Genomic DNA, 21,530 nt, shown 5'->3' with positions numbered 1-21,530 from the left:
TGCTGGACAAAGAAAGAAAGACCAAAACCTCTTGAGATACGACAGAAAAAATATAATTTTAAGGGAGTCTAGACAAGCTGAATTGATGTGTGTTTATTTTAATAAAACATTTTATCTAAAATGTCTAAGGTGTCATTCCAAAGAATTCATCCAATTTCTGCTTTAAAAAAATCTCTACCCATATTATGGAAAGTTGCAGATAGAAGCAGTGTGATCCATGTGACTGGGTCATGCTGGCTTTAGGTAGCAGCTGAACTCAAGGGTTGCAAGAGACTCCAAAAACAGCACACAGTGGGACAGAGCGGCTGCCCGGGAGCGGCACATACTTTCAGATTCTATTTCCATCAAAACCAAAACAATTAGAAACGTAACACCTTTGCACAGGCGGTGTGGAAAGCTTCTTCTTTGGTATCTGGGGAACTAAAAACACCTCAGCTTTTCTTCAAGGCTACTGACATTGATTTCGTTCTCCCCTGATGCCCTTTACCAGTGAATCATGTAACTACAAAAAAAAAATAACAATATTAAAATATCTCTTTACATTATGGAAACCTGTACAGAAGTTTAACCATGTCTTATAATTTTACAAAATTTCCACTAGGTACATGACATCTTGTTCCTCAGGCAACTGATCTAGACACTAAATGCAAAGGGAAAACTCCAACACTCTTTCCCTGCACCTCACTGATGAGGAAATATTGAGACTGTAAAGCCTTTGCTCGTGCATTGGTGGGGCCCCAGGGGCCTGGCGTCCTCTCCCACTGTCCCCTCTCATTAGCACAGAGCTAAAGCAGGCACTCTGAGGAGATGACCACACTTCTGCAACTCCCTCCGAGACGAGACGTGAAGAGGCACTAAGTGAGAGGGTGGATGGAGGGAACCAGCACTGAGGTTTCCTCAAGGCGGGGTTCGAGGGGTTAATGATAGAGTGCCTTGAATGTACGGCAGGCCGCAGGTCTCAGACCTGATAACAGGGCAGACGACACAGGGATGTAATTCAGGCACATCAGAGTCCCGGAGGAGAGACTGGGTCTACTGTTTCCATACATCCCCACATGCTTTCACTTTTCAAATGGAATTACCAAAGAAGACGGACTCTGTGGCGAGCGAACAGGAGGATTCGAGGCTCAAAGCAGTGTTATTTGAGATTTTGTTCATTTCTGGGAGGTTTTAAGGGTTGAGTCTGACCACAGACATTATGTTCCTTTCAAAACATGCATCACGTGTCTATGGAAATACTCAGGGTGCTATTAAAAATTATTATGGAATGTTTAGAAAGAAAAGCCAGTCACGCAGGTGGGATGAGATCATAACTTTGTCAAGTTTGCTGCCATAATATTCAACTTGTGATCCAAAAGAAAATGTAAAGGTCAAGTGTGCATGTGCTCCACTAATGTCATAAAATTAACATAGTTCACAATTTTCAGGTAAATCAACCTATGATGTTACACTAAAACAAAGTAGTATTCTCTAATATATATATATATATATATATATATATATATATATATATATATATATATATATATATACACAAGAAGTCACACACACACACACACACCCATCATCACACATTCACATCTGATAGTCCATCATCTGATATTCATCTGATATTTCATTATCTAAACATTACACACATCACCTATATTTATAAAGCATAAGAAATTTTGGCAAACAAACAAAATCTTGCAGTCTGCTGTTTTGGTACAAAAGAAAGCTTACCTTTGGTTCTGTGGCAGTGCCAAGCTGATTTCTGAATGGAAAAGTTCCTCAATCAATCTGACAATCTGTGGAACAGAAAAGACTAATTAATTCAAGTGAATTAATTCCCTAGCCCATTATTCTTTTAGACTGAAAGAAGAGCTTCAAAGCAGTCCAATTTAGCATCAGCTCTGCAGGTTAAGAATGCATTATGCAGCTGCTGTACCTGATGTGACAATGCAGCCCTGATGACTGATGTATGAAAGAGATTTGTTCCCCATATCACTAAATGGAATGCAAAAACTTTGAAGCTCAATGTCTCAAAACTGCTGAGAATGCAGATAGAACCTTATAATTCCAAAGTGACGTCATGTCAAATCTCTAAAGAAGAGCACACAACATTTGCGAGCTATTACACCATGTGTTGTTTCATGTGCATAAATTACTCAGTGTATTTATGTAACTGACATTCAAAAATATGTAGCATTTTAAGCTTAACAGCTTGACACAGACAAAAGCAAATGATCAAAGGATGAAAATAAGGATAAAAATAATTAAATGAACAACCAACCAAAGTAAGTAAGTAAATAAGTAAATAAATAAATTGCATAATAAATGTTTTATTGTTGTAGACTTATGCTAAGGTTTTTTTGTTTTGTTTTGTTTTAATGTGGCACAAAAAATGTGCCAGGTTGTTACTGGACACTTTTAAATATAGAGGAATATAGAAGTTGTATAGGAAGTATAACATGTCACACTGCAGGACACTTCTGTCACTGCTTGTCATTTCATGCAAATGACCCAATTACTGTAGGCACGGCTGAAGAGCAAAGGCACAGACCTCGGATATGTTTAAAAGAAATCCTACATATTCGCTATAAGGTTTACTGATGTGTTATATTTAAGACTAAATTTTATCAAATGCTAATAACATATTAAATGCTGCAAGGACCTTTAAAAATAAATTGTTACCATTAGATATGCTTTAGTGCCTCACATACTCCAGAAATGAGGTTGAGTCAAATCAACACCACTATAAATAAACAGTCAACTGTAGTGGTGTGTGTGGGTCAGTGGGTGAGGCTATTTATACATAGAGAGTGGGATTAAAATGTTGTTGCACAGCGGTTCACTAGACAACTTTGCTGGTCGTATATTTACAAAGACTAGCTGCCTCTGTTAAGTTCCCCAAGTTTGTACGTCCAAAAAACTAAATGAGCAAATCAAATCTACTCACCGATGGGCAGGGGAAGAGCACCAATTCACACACTTTCCACACAACCAGTGAAGAAAATCACAACCATTTGCAATTCAAATCCGAGGATCAGCTCTCTGCGGCAGGAAGCCACATAAAGCCTAATGTTATGGGCTAGTTACATCTCATTCATACTGATGGAAGGAGAAACAAAAGAGCGATTATCACTGTGACCTCCTCCACATCCTTCTGTCCATGCAGATGAAAACTGATACACTTCCCTTTGCGAATGATGAGCAGGTGAGCGAGAAAGAGAGTATAGTGCAGAGCAGCATGCATATCACTCAGATTTGTGATACACGGTTGCAGGACGTCAGAGAGGAGAACCAGAGCTGTCACACAATATCAAAGCAAGCAGTGACTACACACTGACCTAATAATGTAGCTCAATTTAAACTTAACCACACTAGTGGAAGGATCCTGTGCCATTTATAACAGTTTTATTCAGAAAAAGAGAAAGACAAACTCATGCTTTTGATAATCTACTTTTTCCAATGAGTAGAAGTGTATCGCTCCATTAAATCTTCAATTTAATATTGTATTGTGCACAATGCTTTTGATGTAATAAAAAGGATTAAATAACTGAAGTTGTGACAACACATTTTGTAAAATTCTGCTGCTCATTAGGTTTCTGACTTAAAATTGGAAGGTTTTTTTTTTTTTACATTTAGATTAAATCTTATTTACTCTATATTAAAAAAGGAATGATCTGTTCAAATCCAGTGACCTTATTTGAGTCTATTAATTCAAAACTCCAACTGCTTTTGTGAATACTACTGAAATGATTTGATTTTGACAGTGAAAATTTGACGAACACCACCAGTCTTCTTGTATATTAGAAGTGTGGGAGCAGTATCGCTTTCTCGCAGTGGTTTTCAGTTGGCTACTGATATAATTGGAGTCTTCATGTCAAGAGTGCATCACTTTCAAAAGTAGTATTCATTTTCTTAAAGGTAATACCCAACACACTTTCACAGAAATTTTGTTTTTCCCCAAAACTATTTTGTATTTATGAATTGATGGCAAATTTGCATGAATTCATACAATCTCATTCGTACATTTTCGTACAATCTGCTAAAGCCCCACTGATGGTTAGGTTTAGGGGTGAACCTTCATGCTTATTTTTTTTTTTTTCTTATAAAACTCATACCTTTTCATGTGACTCAGATCGTACAAATTTATACAAATTTGCCACAAATTTGCAAAATATCATGAGATTGGTAATACATGAGGGCTGGTAATACCCTTCTAATTTTAAGAAAGGGAGGGGGTTAAATTCTGCATTTTAAATAACATTTTAAATAACAGGTGAAAAAAAAACATGCATGGATTTATCGTTTTCATTTCATGCCGACTTAAAAAAAAAAAAGAGTTAACTGGTAAATACACATAGCCACAGAAGCTTACATCAGGTCATGCTTCCCCGTTCCATTTTCTTTTGCAGTTGAAGCAGACAGCTACGTGTATTTGTTTTATTAATGTAAGAGTATCTGTGTGCAAGGCTCTGGCCCTAAAGATCTAATTTCAAAGTCAGACCTGTAAAGAGGAACCTCCGGACAGACACAGATTAAATGAGGAAAGGAGGGAGCTGCTGACAGCCTCTGACTGCACCGCCAAGGGGTTTAGTGTGTCACCTGTCTCTTCAGCCTCTAGGGCTCCGTTTAAAATTGAAATAATTAACCTGGCAGATCCAGTGAGCTGCTGGTGGTGTGGAGGGTCACAGCGGAGACTGAGAGTCATTATTAGGTCAGTAGGACTCAAAGAAGGAATGGACCAGAGGCCAAACTACGGCTTTGATATGTGATGGGTGTTTAACAGTGTAAGCCACTGCATCCTCTCTCTCTCTCTCTCTCTCTCTCTGTCTCTCTCTCTCTCTCTCTCTCTCTCTCTCTGAAGCCCCAGAAAAGTATTACCATCACCCATTCAAGAAAACGTGGTAATTAGAAACTCTAGCAGATCACTCTCTCTCCTAGGGGTGTTAATTAGAACTCAAGCAGATCACAAGAGAGAAAATAGAGCTCTCTGCAAGGTCTGGTGTGACTCAGTAGGTTCAGAAGAACAAATAAAGTGGATCTGAGGCAATCTGCTGTTAAGCTGTTATTACAATCAATGACATTTCAGAAAGCAAGTGTCAGAACAGAGAATCTTAAGCAATCCCAAAAACAATTTACAGGATGAGACTAAATATAAACTAAGGCTTCAGGCGGTGCACCTTTGAGGAGTTTTGTGCTTTTTATTATTTTGGTATTTTTGTTAAACCAGAGGGCAAAATAACTCATTAGCACAATAAATCATTATAACTCATTAGTTTGCTATGGCAACCCTCACTATTACTCATACTTATTTTTAAAAACCCACTACCCTACATAATAAACACAAAAGGTCTGACCCATTCTACCATTTAAAAGTTTGGGGTCAGTAAGATTTTTTTATTATTGAAAAAAAAGAGATGCATTAAAATGATCAAAAGTTATAGTAAAGATATATGTTACAAAAGATTTTCGAATAAATGCTGTTTGAACGTTCTATTCATCAAAGAATCCTGAAAAATACAAATAAATAAAATATGAAGCAGTTTTAAACTGCTGAACTGGATGCTTCAATTGTTTTAAACGCTGAATAAAAGTTTCTTGAGCAATAAATCAGCATATTAGAATGATTTCTGAAGGACCACATGACATTGAAGACTGGAGTAAAGATGCTGAAAATTCAGCTTTGCATCACATGAATAAATTACAATTTGAAATATATTTAAATAGAAAATAGTTATTTTACATTTTAATATTTATCAATATTACTGTTTTACTGTCCACCTTTTGAACTTCTGAATGGAGCTTTATATATTTTTCGTAAACAATCAGACTTACGGTTTTAGTCTGGTGGGTGATAAAACATGCAAAAATATCCCATAAACTTTACACTTCAGGAGGCACCATATCTAGATACCAGAATATCTTTGAGAATCCAATGTGGACTGTTTTAACTTGGGCCAATAAGTAACCACCCAAATACCCAAGCAACCACATCAACACATGAAAAAATGTGGACTGTTTTAACTTGGGCCAATAAGTAACCACCCAAATACCCAACGCTTTTACATAAACATGTTTGCACTTGGCAAAAAAGTGCTGAACAGTAAATGGTGGCCGCACCTTAGATGTAGCTACTCCTGCTTTTGCAGAGATATCTTATTTTAACCACCAACACAGCACATTATGTGACTCTTGTAAAAAGTGTGAAATGGCTCTAGTCACATATGAAATCCACATGAAGTAACAAGAAAAGAACAGGGTCCATTTAGACTCTGGCCAGTGACACAGATGAACATACACATTCAAAAATATGACTCAACCACCACCCACTACGACCTCCAACAAATCTCACACAAAAGCCTCTCTGTGTGCTTTTCTTTTATGGGAGATATGATCAGCAAATGCTCTGCTGAAAAAGCTTTGCTTACATTTTAAAATAAAACAGTTATTTTCCAAATTTAACTGTTTTTTGCAGTACTTTAGAATAGATTTTAACTGCTTTTGTTTTTTGCAGACCACATGAGTCTTTTCTGGAGCCGGGCTAAACAAATGACGTGTTTTTGTCTGCCACAGATTTATCAACGAAGATCCTAGATGTGGAGTACCCAGCGGGTTTCAAAATAATCAAAGGGAGAGCTGCGCTTATGAACGCTTCTTTATCAGATAAAATGAAAATGCCTTCGAAACTTTTCACCCCACCTTCCCTGAGCTTTAACAAAAACGGGTGGTGCTTATCACCGTTATTGAAAAAAATTATATCGAGCTTTAACAAAAACGGGTGGTGCTTAGTGCTACCATAGACACTTATGAAAATAGCATCAGTCAATATGGATATAAAAGAGACAATAACTTCTACATTATGATGTTAAAATGGAGCTGGTGGAGAAACAAGACAAAGCAGGAACAATATGGGTTGCAGCCATTTCCTCCTATACAAAATTAGAACCATATCCGGTGGCCGAAATGATGTTAAACTGTGAAACTATCCAGCATGTACAGACGAGTAGAGCTGCTAATGGACACCAGCAGAATGTTTCAGTTTTTCAGAGTAGAAACAATTCAAATGCAAATGTAAGCAATGTAAAGACCCCATCACCAACAGGGATCTCTTCCTGTTTTTCCCTCTGGATGGGACAGTAAGCAGGAGAAGATACCTCATCTAAATCGATCTCTCTGCAGGCTGTTGGTTTTTCCCGGAAATGCCGCAGCTCTGAACACTGGGATCTGCCAGCAGACATGGAATGGCGGTATGAGGCATCATTCCACATCATCTCTCAGATTTAGCCTGTTACAATAGTAAGTAACCTACAAATATGCCACCATTGAAACTAAAGCACAAGGAGATCTGCAGATTCAAACATAATTAACATCTGTCGTTTACAAGTTCTATCAATTAAGAACATCCATTAGAGATTTTTTTTATTTATAAGTAACAGTCAACATTTGATATTTAATTGTAAATGTATATAAATAATGATCAGCTTATTGGTATCGGACAGAATTTTAATATCGCTTCATCCCCAGCATCACACACACAAAAAATCATGATGATTTAGAAAGCAAAATGACAAGCTATTCGATATTGGGGAACACCTAAGGCGTGAGTCTGATGAAGAGCCATCATATGAACTCCAACAGACCTGCTTTGAAATTCTATCCCATATCCAGGAGGAGAGAGCACAAATCCATGAGCCATCTCCACTTTCAAACCGCAGCAGTAGTCTTTATCTCATTTAGTCACACAGTGGTGTGTGTGTGCATGTCTGGGATTAATCGCAGAGGAGCTGATTGGTTTCTGTGCACCGTAATTGGTGCCACTGGAGGGTGGGAGTGATCCATTTCAAAGCACACACACATGATGAGTATTAAGAAGCACGCAATGGTAAAAATGTTAAAACAGCATCTCTGAGCCAAATATGACACCAGAAAGGAAAATTTCCTAAAAATGTACTCAAGCTCAGGCAACTTCACTTGCTCACCAATGGATCCTCTGCAGTGAATGGGTGCCGCCAGAATGAGAGTCCAAACAACTGATTTAAAAAAAAGTAATAGTAGTAATCCATACAAGTCCAGTCCATCAATTAACATTTTGTGAAGCGAAAAGCTGAGTGTTTGTAAGAAACAGAACCATCAAGGTTTTAATAACTTAAAACAAATCTAACAAATATGTTGCTGGATTTTGATGTGAGAGGACAACAGAGGATATATTTTTTTTTCCTAGACGAATTGTGTGATTGAAACTTAACTATCATCATTACATTTGAGGGTCCTACAACAGGATAACCAATGCCACACATGTTGTTACATGACTTAAGAGGAGTTTTACCTAAAGGACCAGTAGGGTGTAGGCCAGATCCATTATACATATTCAATATCAGACACACATGATTTAGTGTTCACATTCACTTTGCCTTGTGCAATTCCCAGATATAGCCAGAAGAGAAAAAAGCTAAACAGATTTGAGCAACAACAAAAAATTAAATAGCACATATCCATATTCTAAAAAAAATAACACATACCCACTTGCCTGTACACACTTTTCTTGATGTCTCTAATTAAAATAATTAAATAAATAAATAAAAGGCTTAAATGTTATATATTTAAAGTTTTTTTTTTTTTTTTCAAATCATCAAGAAACATAAATTACTAAGGAAAATGTGAAACGAAAGTCAGGTTGTAGCCTGATTACATCACCCTTCCTGGACTTCAAGGACGGCTTGCGCATATACATGATGATAGCCGTCTCCTGAAGATGAGATCTGCTCTGTCAGACATTTAAACTCAGAAAGCACACCGCTCTTTAGCCACCCATTGTGAGTCTGGCTCTGGGACGGTGTTAGGAGGGTCTAGGTCATGACGACACAAGGAGAGGTGGATCTCTTATTAGGCACCGGTTGTTAGCCTCGCATTGTGAGGCGGTTTGTTTTAATTTGGTTATGAAGCATAATCCATATTTAATATTAACACATTTCATATTTACAATTCATATATTGAAATATTTTCCAATATTATGCTTAAAATAACAACACACCTGGCAACAGAATGCTTGATCCAACATGTAATTTCTCCATTACAACATTCAGACAGTTTGGTAATTTCTTCTGAACTTTCACTTTAATCTTAAACCTTTCTGGCAGTTTCCAGGGAGCTTCCACAGAATGACCCTTCTGACTGACAGAAGAAGCGAAGTATAATTTTTCTGTCAATAAACAGAAGTTACGTAAAGGTGTCAATCTGAACAACCTTCAATAATTTCATATGGAGATCCAGGAAGATTTGCCTCTCCTTTACCTCAGTGTTGTCAGTATGTGTCAGAGGGAAAACAGCTGGGATGCAATTATGTCTCTCTCCTTGCATTACGCCAGCTGTTCCAGGCATGTCATAACACGATCAAATGATTTTCTGTGCTTACTGCACAGTAAGGAGTTCAATCTTAGAGCTAGATAATGTTACACCCAGTGCTGTGAAACTTTGAATTATGAGAGAAGCTTGCAGCTCAAGAAGACAAAGTCTCAAACTAGTAGTTAAAAACAAATAAAATAGCTCAATAGATTGTATTGTTTTAGAGGCAAAACAATAAGAATATCAATTATCAAATTAAACTTTAACAGCTGCATACATATATGACACACAATGGATAGAACTAGAAAACAGTGACAAACGGCAGCATTTTACGTGTAAAAGTCCAACTTTCAACTAAAATCTCAAATTAATCCTTTTGAACGAGTTCATTCACATAGACTGTCCAAACGAACCAATTCACTAAAACTCTTTTCTCTCTCGATCACTCTGTCTCAGAAACAATTCTGCCACAATCTCTATTCACATTTCTTGGACAAAAGTTTGAACTTAACCAGCTGACAGTGCTCTCAGATATTGAGCCAGTAAATTAAATGTTGCAATTAACCAATAAACAGAAAGCTGGGAGGAAGACTATAAACTTGCGTCCTGATCTCCATCCTCTCATTCTTCCCCAAGTCCACTGCACAGGGAACACAGCAGAACGCTTGGCACACCACGAAGCAACAACATTGGACGAGTGAACCAAAAGCAAATGAGGTTAGATTTTCCAAGCACGGATTTCAACATTATATTAACTCACCAGAAAGTTATTCATACTCTTTTCTATTCAAACTCTTTTCTTTTTATGATCTGGCTTTCTGGTAAGTGTACAGTTTTACTGCTGAGAGATTACCACCTTTTATGAATCATCTATAAAACCAATAACAAACTGGGTTGCGTGGCTACATCCACGTAAAGACCTTAGAGATTCAACCACATACAGGTCAAGACAGAACAACTTGTGACGCTCAAATTGCACTGACAAGGCCATGCAGAGATTAGATCGAGCTGAGATTCAGGAACAAAGATAACTATGCAGTTATCGTGCTGTCAGAGATACGTCTGCCACTATTTGAGCTGACAGAGAGACAGCACAGACCTTGATAGATGATGCTTTTTCATGCGAACTCTATCCGCATTGTCACTATAACACACACTTCCCCGAACACACTCCAAGAGTAGGTCAGGATTGATGCAGAGGCATTAACAGTGGGTCACTAGTAAGACGCTACTTTGGTCATGCTGAATAAAAATATCACAGTAACTTTTACTAATATCTAAAACATCCAAAAAATGACCCACTCTCTTCTTGTTTTGTTAAAGAACTATATATATAGAGTGCACACACACACATTTACATACTAATATATATATATATATCTTTTTCCACTCTCTTTGGTTGTAATTTGTGGTCCTTCTCAACATTTAATAAAATGATCAATCTAGGGTAGAAAGAGAGGGGATTTAAATTATATTAATTAAATAAATAGAATAGAAATAATAATAAAATTTAATTTATTATTATTATTATTATTATAATTATTCAATACATTTTGGCCTAAATACTTTTTTCAAGCAACAATTAAATAAAGCTTAGAACAGTTATAAGTGAGGGTTATTCATGATAGTTGATTATACACTACTATTCAAAAGTTTCTTTTTTTAAAGAACTTAATCCTTTTATTCAGCAAGGATGCATTAAACTGATAAAAAGTGACAGTATAAACATTTATCATTTCACAAAAGATTTCTATTTTAAATAACTACTGTTGTTTTGAATATTTCAATCGCCAAAGAATCTTGAAAAAAAAAGTATCCCAGTTTTCACAAAATATTTAGCAGCACACCTTTTTTCAACACTGACAATAATAAGAAATATTTATTGGGGAGCAAATCAGCATATTAGAATGACTTCTGAAGAATCATGTGACACTGAAGACTGGAGTAATGACTAGAAGACAGGGGAAAAAAATAAAACATTATTATAAAATAATGATATGTTTTTTTTTGTATTTTTTATTTATATTTATTAAGTGAGTGTGAGGTGACATACAGCCAAGTATGGTGAGTGATTCTTAGTATGAGTGATATGAATTTCCAAAGTACCCAGCCAAAGTGCACACACACAGCATTGTGACCCACACGAACCCACAACCTTAGGGTTGGGAGTCAAACTCTCCAACCACTAGGCCATTTTTTTTATTTTTTTTTATTTTTTATGTAGCATTTGTGGGCTTGGTGTGTCTATTTTATTTAATTTTTTATCTAATAAATGCAGCCTTGGTGAGCCTAAGATCTCTTTAGAGATTATAAAAGCTGAGTGTCAATAGTTTGAATGATGGTTGCCAATGCATATGAGCAAAAATAGCGAATTTTGATGTGATTGTTTGGGGTTTTCTTTTTTTCTGGTATAAGCCTTCTTGGTTCAGACAAACATCTAGTCCCATTCCAAACTCATGTCAATGGTGCCAATGTTGCCAAGTTGGACCTTTTTCAAACTAACAGAGTACTCTGTGCAATGCCACCAGCATAGAAATTAGACAATGCATCTTACTAAACTGTACTTCACCTTTTACTGAAACCAAATCTGTGCACTGCTGGAGGAGAAGGAGAGCTGATTGGCTGAATCATGTAGTGTATTTGCATAGGGTGAGGCATTGTTCCACCTATCCACCAAAACAAAAGCAGCTCACGCAACAACAGAATAAATCATCAAAATATCATGGCATACAAACTACTTAAGATATTACCAAATACAACTGATACCACCTTTTTTACCAAGTGCAACTGATGATAGCTTCATCTACAGAACTGTTACAGACAACAACCAATCCACAACAACAAACCCTCTCAGCGCTCACAAAAATATCAGAAAGCACCACAGGCAAATCTGTTTCACCACAAATATGTTTAAAGTGCTTTATCAGCAGTGAACATTAATAATGTGACACACACATTAACAAGACTGATTACATAAATATTTTGGTATAATGTCCACTGCATGATACACCTTAAAATCAAGGCCATATTTAATTTTTCACTAATGAATCAAGGGTTTATTGTTTTAAGATCCTATATCACAATGTCTAATTAAAAGAAATATACTGACCGATTCTTTTACTGAATGGTTCACTGACTGATTTCTACATAGCTGTCTCTTGTACCACACTTTTTTTCTTATATAATAAAACAATATAGCTCAAATCAATTTTGCGTGTTTATTTGCTAAATGGCCATGTAAAAAGCAGGATAATGTACAGTCAGCAGGTCGTAACCACAAAAGACACCATTACTTCGTATTATGGTCCTGATTACTCCGTCTGACTTATTTTGTAATGAGCCGCTGACTGTACATTACCCCTTAATTCGGTGCCTCATAATAAGAATCACATGTACTGCATTTCTGAAGCACTCCTGTGGAATGCATGAGCAGAGAAACTTCTGTCAGTTATGCACTAAAGGAGGACAAACAGCACAAATTGAGAGTGTCACATCACACTCGTCTGATTGTAGTCCTTGAGCAGAACTGATAGACTCTGGTTATTCATTCCTTCTCTCCCTTAAGCCTGTGTCCTATCTCAGAGGGACATGGGAAAGAAGGCTGCCAAGGTCAACTGTGTCCATAAAATCATGGCAGCAGTGTAATGTGACACTTAATCTCATTGACTGTCAGTGGCTAAAGGAGCTCAAATGAAGGCTGTAGCCTGTCAAAAGAACCATTCCACTATTTGTGGTCTTAACAGATTTAAAATAAAAAGCTGTCATCATTTACTCACCCTCATGTTGTCCAAACCTGTATGACTTTCTTGCAGAGTCATATGGGTTTGCAACAACATGAGGGTGAGTGCATGAAATAATTTTTATATTTTGGGTGAGATATAGTTTTAGTAGAATTTCGTGCAAACATTCACAGGCAAAAAGGTCTGTCAATAGCAATGTTACGAAGCACAGCTCACACAAATGTCACTTTCAAAACAAACAGCTGTCTGTTGGTCAACACACAAGATTCGTGTTACCAGCCTGTTGTGAAATCTTTCTTTATCTCGCAAAATTCCAAAACGCATAGATTTCTATTGAAATGACTGGATTTTTATCCTTTAAAAAATTGCCAAATAATGGTAAATGTAACTGTTTTCCTGCGACGATAAAGAAATAAATACGTGAAATGTCAGCATGCAACCCTCAAGTAACGCTCTGAGGTGTGGATTGTGTTCAGTCAGCCACGTATAAAAATGCTGTTTATAACAGAAGAGCAGGCTGGCACATGCTCTAAAAGAGGCAATTAAAAGAACTTAGATCAAATATTAAATTATCAGGGTATAACTATAAACAAATTTCCATTGCAACAATACGCCCCATAAATTGCTCAACCCAGAAAATTTTTCAGGCTCCTTAGCAAATGCTAGGGCTCCGAGAAAGACCTCTGCCTCTCAAGCTTAAAAGGGCTTGACATTTCACAGTGTTTGATGGAGTCCTGACTTACGACCAGCGTTGGGAGTAACGGGTTACTGTAATTTAATTACTTATCCACTGAAAAAAAGTAAAGTAAGGGAATATTGCTCATCTTTAGTTAAATTAATTACTGTTCACCTGCAGTTTTTCCTGATGACAGAGAAAAGAACCTAAAATACTCAGATACAGATAAGACTAAGACATCAATTGAATCTGCAAACAGTCTACTTTTATGTGTACATTGACAATAACAACAAAACCTTTGTAAAATATACAAAAATAGGGAGCGCTTTCTGCTGTTTTGGTCTCTGTGAACTTCTTTCTGAAATACGTCACAAAAACTAACCAAAACTTGGCGAATACTTGACACACAGATGTGAGAAACATGTCTATAGAAAACTTGAAGTGTCTACTTTTAAATGAACCGATTCAAATCGTAAACAAATATTCTATGATTATGTAATCCGTATGAAACTAAAGCAAGTTACAGTCTTTTCTGTCTATGAGCTCATTATCTGCAGCCATATCTGCGCACAAACACCTAGTCACCTAGATAGAAAAAAAAAAAACAGATAAAAAAAAAATCAAGATTCATCTATTTTTTTATTGTTTTTTTAAGAAGACTTGAGGAATAAGCCAGAATTCACCTCAGAAGAATATCGCGGTCTGACGCGGCTTTATTCAGTGGAGGAGATAATTTCTGTAATTTATTACATTAGTTAATAGGGCTGGGAAAATAAATCAACGCATCGCAAATCGAGAAATGATTCAGCATCGATTCTGAGCTTTTCTGATTACATCGTGATTCTTTCTTGAATCGATTATGAGCTTAGTCTTGAACAGCAGATGGCACTGCATGCTTTAGAAACAGCCGTACTCTGCTTGTTTCCAAATCCTTACACACACTTGAACCTAAAATAATAATTCATTGCATTCTGAAAATCTAAGAATCGATCCATGAATTGATTCTGCATCGATTTATCGTCCCAGCCCTATTAGTTAATGTTATTTTTTATATAAACTTGTATGCATTTTACTAGTTGGCCTTTTCCTAAACTATCTGGCCAAACTGAAATGTGTGAAAGTGAGTAAAATATGCTGAAATATAATATGCATTCATATATAGGATATAGGCAACTTATTACATATAGGCTAAATGTCATACAAGACGAGGATGTAAATATTTTTATTTGCTATAATAAGATGGGAATGTTTACACTGCAGCATGATGAATGTTACAGTCTAGGAATGTTTAAATCAGTGTTTACTGGTCTACTATCAGATGTCAATGTTTATAGTGTGCTCTAAGTAAACTCTAAGAATTTAGTTAGTTATAAAATATCAGAAAATTGTTTATGAACTATGTGGTAATACAGACAAAGCATATGTGCATGAATGACAGTACAAAATCATGTTGTTTTTTTTGTTAGGAGTGGACAAAATTAGTATTAGTGACTGCTAATGTTGTATACAAGTACATGCTATGTCAGTGTGTGTATGAAATATGCTACTCAATGCTTTGTAAAGTTTAATGCTTACAGCTTGATACATGTACCACTGGTTTCACAGACCAGGCTTAAGCCTAGTCCCAGACTAAAATACATTTCTGAGCTGTTTTAACTGAAAGAAACTTGCACTGACAAACCTTAAAATATGTCAGTGCCATTTTTTTTAAATCTCATGATGCACCAGTAATGTTTCCTTCTAAGGCACATTTATAAAAGTTACTTAAAACTTTACTTTTCATGAGCTTTTTTGTTATTCAGATATTTTGTACTTTTCAGTGGAAACAAACCAACAAATTACTTATTTTTAACGCAAATTAACGTGAAACAGGATAAAGTATTGCACCATTGGACAACAACATACACAACTCCCTTTTAAAGTTGGCTTCAAATGAAATCTGTTTTCTAAATGTAGGTGTTGTAGATCTTATTGTGAACAATTCCTCATTGATTGAGTTCCATTTTTATTTATTTTTCTGACCTCATAAACAAAATGTCTTAACTTGATTTTCCAGTGGCACGGCAGACTTCTCTTTGGTGATGCATGCTGGACATCTCCATTAATTTGATCTGCTTAAGCACCTTTCTAATTGACTGCAAACTTGCTTCCATCCAACTGACAACCAATGGACAGAACCAAGTTCACACCAATTTTTCTCCCAATAATCCATTTCACCTGGATGTACGTCACAATACGAAAGAAAATATCTCCCACCATTTCTATTTCACTGTGACTTAATGTTTTGGTCAATCTAAAGCATGCATTGTGACAGCAAATTGAATGTATGAATGCAACAAATATTCCTCTCCAACAGTCTGCCTTTCACACACACAGATAAAACCATGCCTGGTGGCAGCTGCCAATGTTTCTAAAACAAACACTGGATGAGAGGCTGTAAACACTTTTAATCTTTTACCCAACATAGGCAGGTTACAATGCAAGCAGTACTGTCAGAAGGGACGCTAATGCAAGGGAACAGAATATGCCATTGTAGTAACACAGTTCACATTGATGTGAACATAATACAAAACCAAACACGCCTAAATAAAATACCGGATCACAATGCAAAGCTCAACAAACCATGTGTACAAATGCTCTGCATGAGTCATGAGTCACCCTGTTCCACCTCTAAATGTTTGCAGTGTGATGGAGTCAGAGGGGTTTATGACAAATCATTCTGATGACAAATCAGGCTTTGGTCTAAGGTCTGTTATCCAAGGGAGCAAGCATCTGCACTGAGCGCCATTCATGAGCCAACTATAAGCCGATGACAGATCACAAACACCTGACAATACATTGAAGCTGCTTTACAGCAGATGCCACCGAAATGAGCTGATTGAAGTTGGCACGAAGTCCTCCCTCACTCACGAAACATTAGCAATATTGCACTCGTGCTGCCTCGAAGATTAAAGCACACAGTTGACCTGCTCCTGCCCTAACAAAGGACGTCCTTTCGTCCTTGTGGGATGCTATTCATTTAAATAATTTCACTCCCTTTCATCCTAGCTGCCTGTTTCCTCTTTGTCTTTTCTTTTTCTTCGTTCTAAAGAGCCTCGCAGTCATCTCCAGTTTCAGTCCCGAGTCGAGGAATAGTGGGCACAGTGTGAGCTGTCAGATAGCTGCTCATGCTGCAAAGGTCAGCAATACAGAGAACATACTGGATCTTTATCAGGACTCATTTATGATCGCTTAAAACAAAGAATCTGTTGAGCAGAAAAGATCCAGGCTGCTAGACTCTCTGCATCTGGACTCCAGGGTCCTCACAGAAAAGCATCCACCCTAGTTTCACAATCACCTGACGTCATTCTGGTACAGGGGGCCAGCTCTAGAAAGAGGAATCCGGTGGGGATGGACACTGGTTTACTGCTGCACATATGCTGGCTAATGAAAACTAATTCTATGAATAACATTAACAGTGCATTTTAGGGGAAAAGCTTTATAGAAATAGCAACAATGAAGAATAAACATCCCATTGTAATTTTTCTATAAAAAAACAAAACCATTTCAAGGTTTTACATCCCTCTCAGCACATTCTACCGCTCCCACTGGATTAGACTGAAGCAACAGCACTCTGTGCAGAAAAATAAATCTCAAGTTTAATGCATTACCAGCAGCAAGTGCAATAAAGCTTCCAAAAAATGTGGCAAAGAGCTCACTAGAATATTTCCTGTAATGATACACATTTCAGATCTGCGCTCTTCCAATCTACCTCTAGCCTCTGACGTAATCAAAGATGCGTTTATTAATGCATGTGCAAGATAATCTACTCACTTAAGGACATTTATATGGTAGTCATCCACAATACTTAAGGAGCAGCATAAGAGACATAAAGACATGATTTTGGACTTTCTTTTTGACCATTCACTAGCCTTTTTTGGGGGTGGAATTGCCCCTTCCAGTTAAAACGTGGCTTTAGAACAGTCTATAGGAGACTTTAAAAGAACTGCTTTATATGGTAGTCATCCACAATCAAATATTACTTTTCCTGACATGACCAAGTTGAATTTCAGCATCATTACTCCAGTCTTCAATGTCACACAATCCTTCAAAAAAATCATTCTAATTATGCTGATCTGCTGCTCAAGTAACTTTACTTATTATTATCAAAGTTTAAAACTGTTCTGTACTGTCACTAAGTACTTTCATTTTCTTTTTCATTATTCTTAGATGATTAGAGCTCCTAGAGTTCTTTACTGCCACTTTTTATCAACTTGATGCATTCCTGCTAAATAAATGTATTATTGCTTGAAAAAATTGTTCCTTTAGTTGTAAATGTTGTAATTCAGTTTAATAATTGATTTATGTTATTTATTTATGTGAAATAAAGCCTGAAAAATAAATATTCACTGAGGTAAAAGGTACCTGCTAGCAGATACACAAACTCGGACAGGCTGGACAAAAATGTGTGAAAATAGGCCTCCGCTCGATGGGGACCAAGACTGGCACTAAACCCACAGCTGTCATGGCAAAGGGTGGAGCCTGAATATATCAGTCAGTGTGTGTGTGTGTGTGTGTGTGTGTGTGTGTGTGTGTGTGTGTGTGTGTGTGTGTGTGGAGGGGAGGGGAGTTCCAGTTTGGCAACAGCTCATCTGTTTGCAGTACGTGTTATTGCAGAACACACTCCACCAGGTACGATGAGGAAAAACACCAACAATGAGGCTTGCATTAGATCCAGTGATGCTGGAAACCTAAAAGGCTTGTACCAATTGAAACATCTGAGGTTAAACATCTCAACCACCCTCAAGAGCCGGAATAACAGCAGATGCATCCAGATAAATGGAGATGCATCTCATGCTCTCTTTGACAGACTGATTAATTTCACCTCATTATTCCAGATACATGCCGCAATTCCTACTGCAAAACCTTAAGGATACCATCACTCGCTTCGGTATTTTATTCGAATATAACGTTTTTTTTTCACACTGAAATCAAGGGAGAAACCCTCAGATTCAGCCAGTGAAGGCTCTGCACAGCTGTCTGAATTTCAGGGCTGTTCCCTGGATTTTCCTCTGTGTATCCCTAGATAACGAGCTAATAATACGCCGCCAGCGTCAAATACACAAGCCATGCCTGTGACCCGATCATTAATATCTTTATTTCAGAAAGAGGTTGCATGCAGCAGCGAGAATAAATAAAGAGTAAGCGCTTACTGTCGCAAACCAGCCGACGGTTCTGCGGCTTCTGTCTTGTCCGGAGGAAACGGTAACAATGGGAAAAAAAGCCAGTGATGTGTTGCGCAAATCCAGCGACAGAATCCCAGCTCCTCTTCCTCCTAGATCGGGTTTTCGCTGCCCGTGCCGATCGCTTATATTTGATGATGATGAGACGAGCGAGCCTCCCGTTTCTCTCCCGCTTCCATTCCCGTTCCGAGCTGCGGACCGATGCGCGTTCCTGCCTGGCGTCTCCGTTTCCTGTCCAGCCCCGAAATCCAAGCGATTGCGCCCTACCCGTTGTGACGTCACGCAAGGCATGGAAATACAACTCGCTTGCGTTTGACACAAAGGTTCTCCCATTGAAATTTTAGCTAAGTGTACAACTCCAACCTGGCATAAAAATGGGAATTATATAAATTAATACTTTTATTTAACAAGGATTTTTTTTGATTGGTCTATATTGATTATAATGAATATTATTATGTTTAAATTGATTTATATTTCAGATAAATGCTGTTCTTCTAAGTACTTCTGAACTTTCAATTCATAAAAAAACCTGAAAGAAATCTTCTCAGCTCTTTTCAACATAATAATAATAATAATAATAATAATAATAATAATAATAATAAATGTGTTTTGAGCAGCAAATCAGAATATTAGAATGATTTCTGAAGGATCATGTGACTGGAGTAATGATGCTAAAATTCAGTTTTGAAATCATAGGAATAAATTACATTTTAAAACATTTTCAAATAGAAAGCAGTTATTTTAAATGGTAAAACTATTTCACAGTATTACAGCTTATGCTGTATTTTGGATCAAATAAATGCAGGCTTGGTGAGCAGAAGAGAATTCTTAAAAAAAAAAAAAACATCAAAAATCTTTTTTACTGGTACACTTTATTTGTTTATTTTTATTTTTTTCTCAATTTTTCTAAACTAAACTATACAGGGAACCCTGACAATTGTTTTGTATACAAGTTCATATTAGACCATTTTTATAATAACGTTATATCGATACATTTTTATTAATTATAATAAAAAAAAGCAATTATGATAAATATATAAATTTATTTTTTTGGAAAATTCTCTCTACTGTACATTTTTCTCACTAGTTTATGGACACTAATGAGTGGATTTTCTGATGTTAATATTTTCTAGCTGCTGTCTTTCCGCGGTTGATACACATGTTGAGTGATTACATGATACACATTACTTTCAACATGGATTGGATGTTCATTCAATGTTTATTTCATGCTAATAAGAATGCACTCCTGCTTCGCTTGAACTTGAGGCAAAGCGGGAGCGTGCATGATCCATCACGCATTAAAAAACTCCAAAACTGTATTTATCATTTGAAAAGCTTAATAAAATTTGAATGAAGATTTTGAATGCTGAGACTTTGTTTCCTACTGTGTCTGTCGTCAGCTCATTGTCTGTGTCCTCGCTGCTGTGCGATGTTTTTCACTCCAAAATGAACGTGTTTCGTGAGAGCGCGTACAGCTCACAATATAGCTGTTTTTAAACCTGATAATAATAAGAAATGTTTCCTGAGCAGCAGATCTGCATAACAGAATGATTTCTGAAAGTTTGTGTGAAACTGAAGAATGGAGTAATGATGGACTTATGATGACTGTTTTGTTTACTGTATTTTTCATCAAAAAAGGCAGCCTTGGTGAGAAAAGAAAACTTAAAAAAATAATAATAATAATAATAATCTTATTGACCCCAAACGTTTGAATGGTTGTGTATCTTGGCAGAACATGTAACCTTTTGCATCGACTTCATTGGTGGCACACTCTAATCAGTTTAATTAACTGGTAATACTTTTCTAGGTGATTCCACAGGGGGTCATACAAGGAGTTGTGAAATAAGACAAGCAGGCCTGAAGCCTAACCACAAACAAGTGTGACTCATCAACACTGAAACTGAGACCACCACAATCTCAGCATGACCATATTTTTGTGGTCTGCACCACTGTCTCTGTGCTAAGGGGAAACCAGTCCTACTTTTCCAATACAAATAAGACCAGTCTACCTTTTCATAACTGAATTAAAAAAAAATTATGACCAGTCTTGAAGATTTTTTTTTAGATGACTAACTTTTTAAGATTAGTCTAAACAGGTGCTAGATATTCTGTGTATATTCTGCCATTTAGTGGTTAAATCTGTTACTACATGTGATTGTCAAAGCTAGTTTAATGCATTTTTAAGTGTAGCAATCATAAATATTTAATGAATATATTAGGCAATTAAAACACCAATCAGTTTAAGAGTAGACATAAAAATACGACACTAACACACTAAAATTAGCATTGTTGATAATCAAAGCATTTTTTAAAAGAAGAATTAGTAAGAATTAGTAATCATTTCATACTTGGACATCATTTAAAAAAAAATAGGACAGGATGTACATTATTTATTAATGAATTATAGTAAAGAATGCAACAAAGGTTTAAAGAGTACCTGAAACCATTCTTGAGTAAAAGTACAAACACCTTACAGTGAAAATTACTCCCCTACAAGTTAAAAGTCACAAAAAAAAAACAAAAAAAAAAAAACACCTTGAGTGAAAGTCATAGAGTATCTGA

The 21,530-nt window shown here is 36.6% G+C and overlaps 1 protein-coding gene across 1 annotated transcript in view; it reads right to left on the bottom strand.

The window, feature by feature from the left end:
- The window catches only part of LOC109096273 (ras-associated and pleckstrin homology domains-containing protein 1-like), a 57,584-nt gene extending 38,350 nt beyond the window's left edge, over nt 1-19,234 (bottom strand). Inside the window, exons 1-2 of the mRNA XM_042763425.1 lie at nt 18,939-19,234; nt 1,723-1,787 (exon numbers count right to left, since the gene is read on the bottom strand). The gene's annotated coding sequence lies outside the window, so the exon portion shown is untranslated. The remainder of the gene's footprint in view (nt 1-1,722; nt 1,788-18,938) is intronic.
- Between the last annotated feature and the right edge of the window lie 2,296 nt (nt 19,235-21,530).

Source organism: Cyprinus carpio, chromosome A9 (genome assembly GCF_018340385.1).
Source record: "Cyprinus carpio isolate SPL01 chromosome A9, ASM1834038v1, whole genome shotgun sequence".
NCBI lineage: Eukaryota > Metazoa > Chordata > Actinopteri > Cypriniformes > Cyprinidae > Cyprinus > Cyprinus carpio.
Note: the sequence above shows the minus strand (reverse complement) of the source record. Positions and strands in the feature narration are given on the sequence as shown.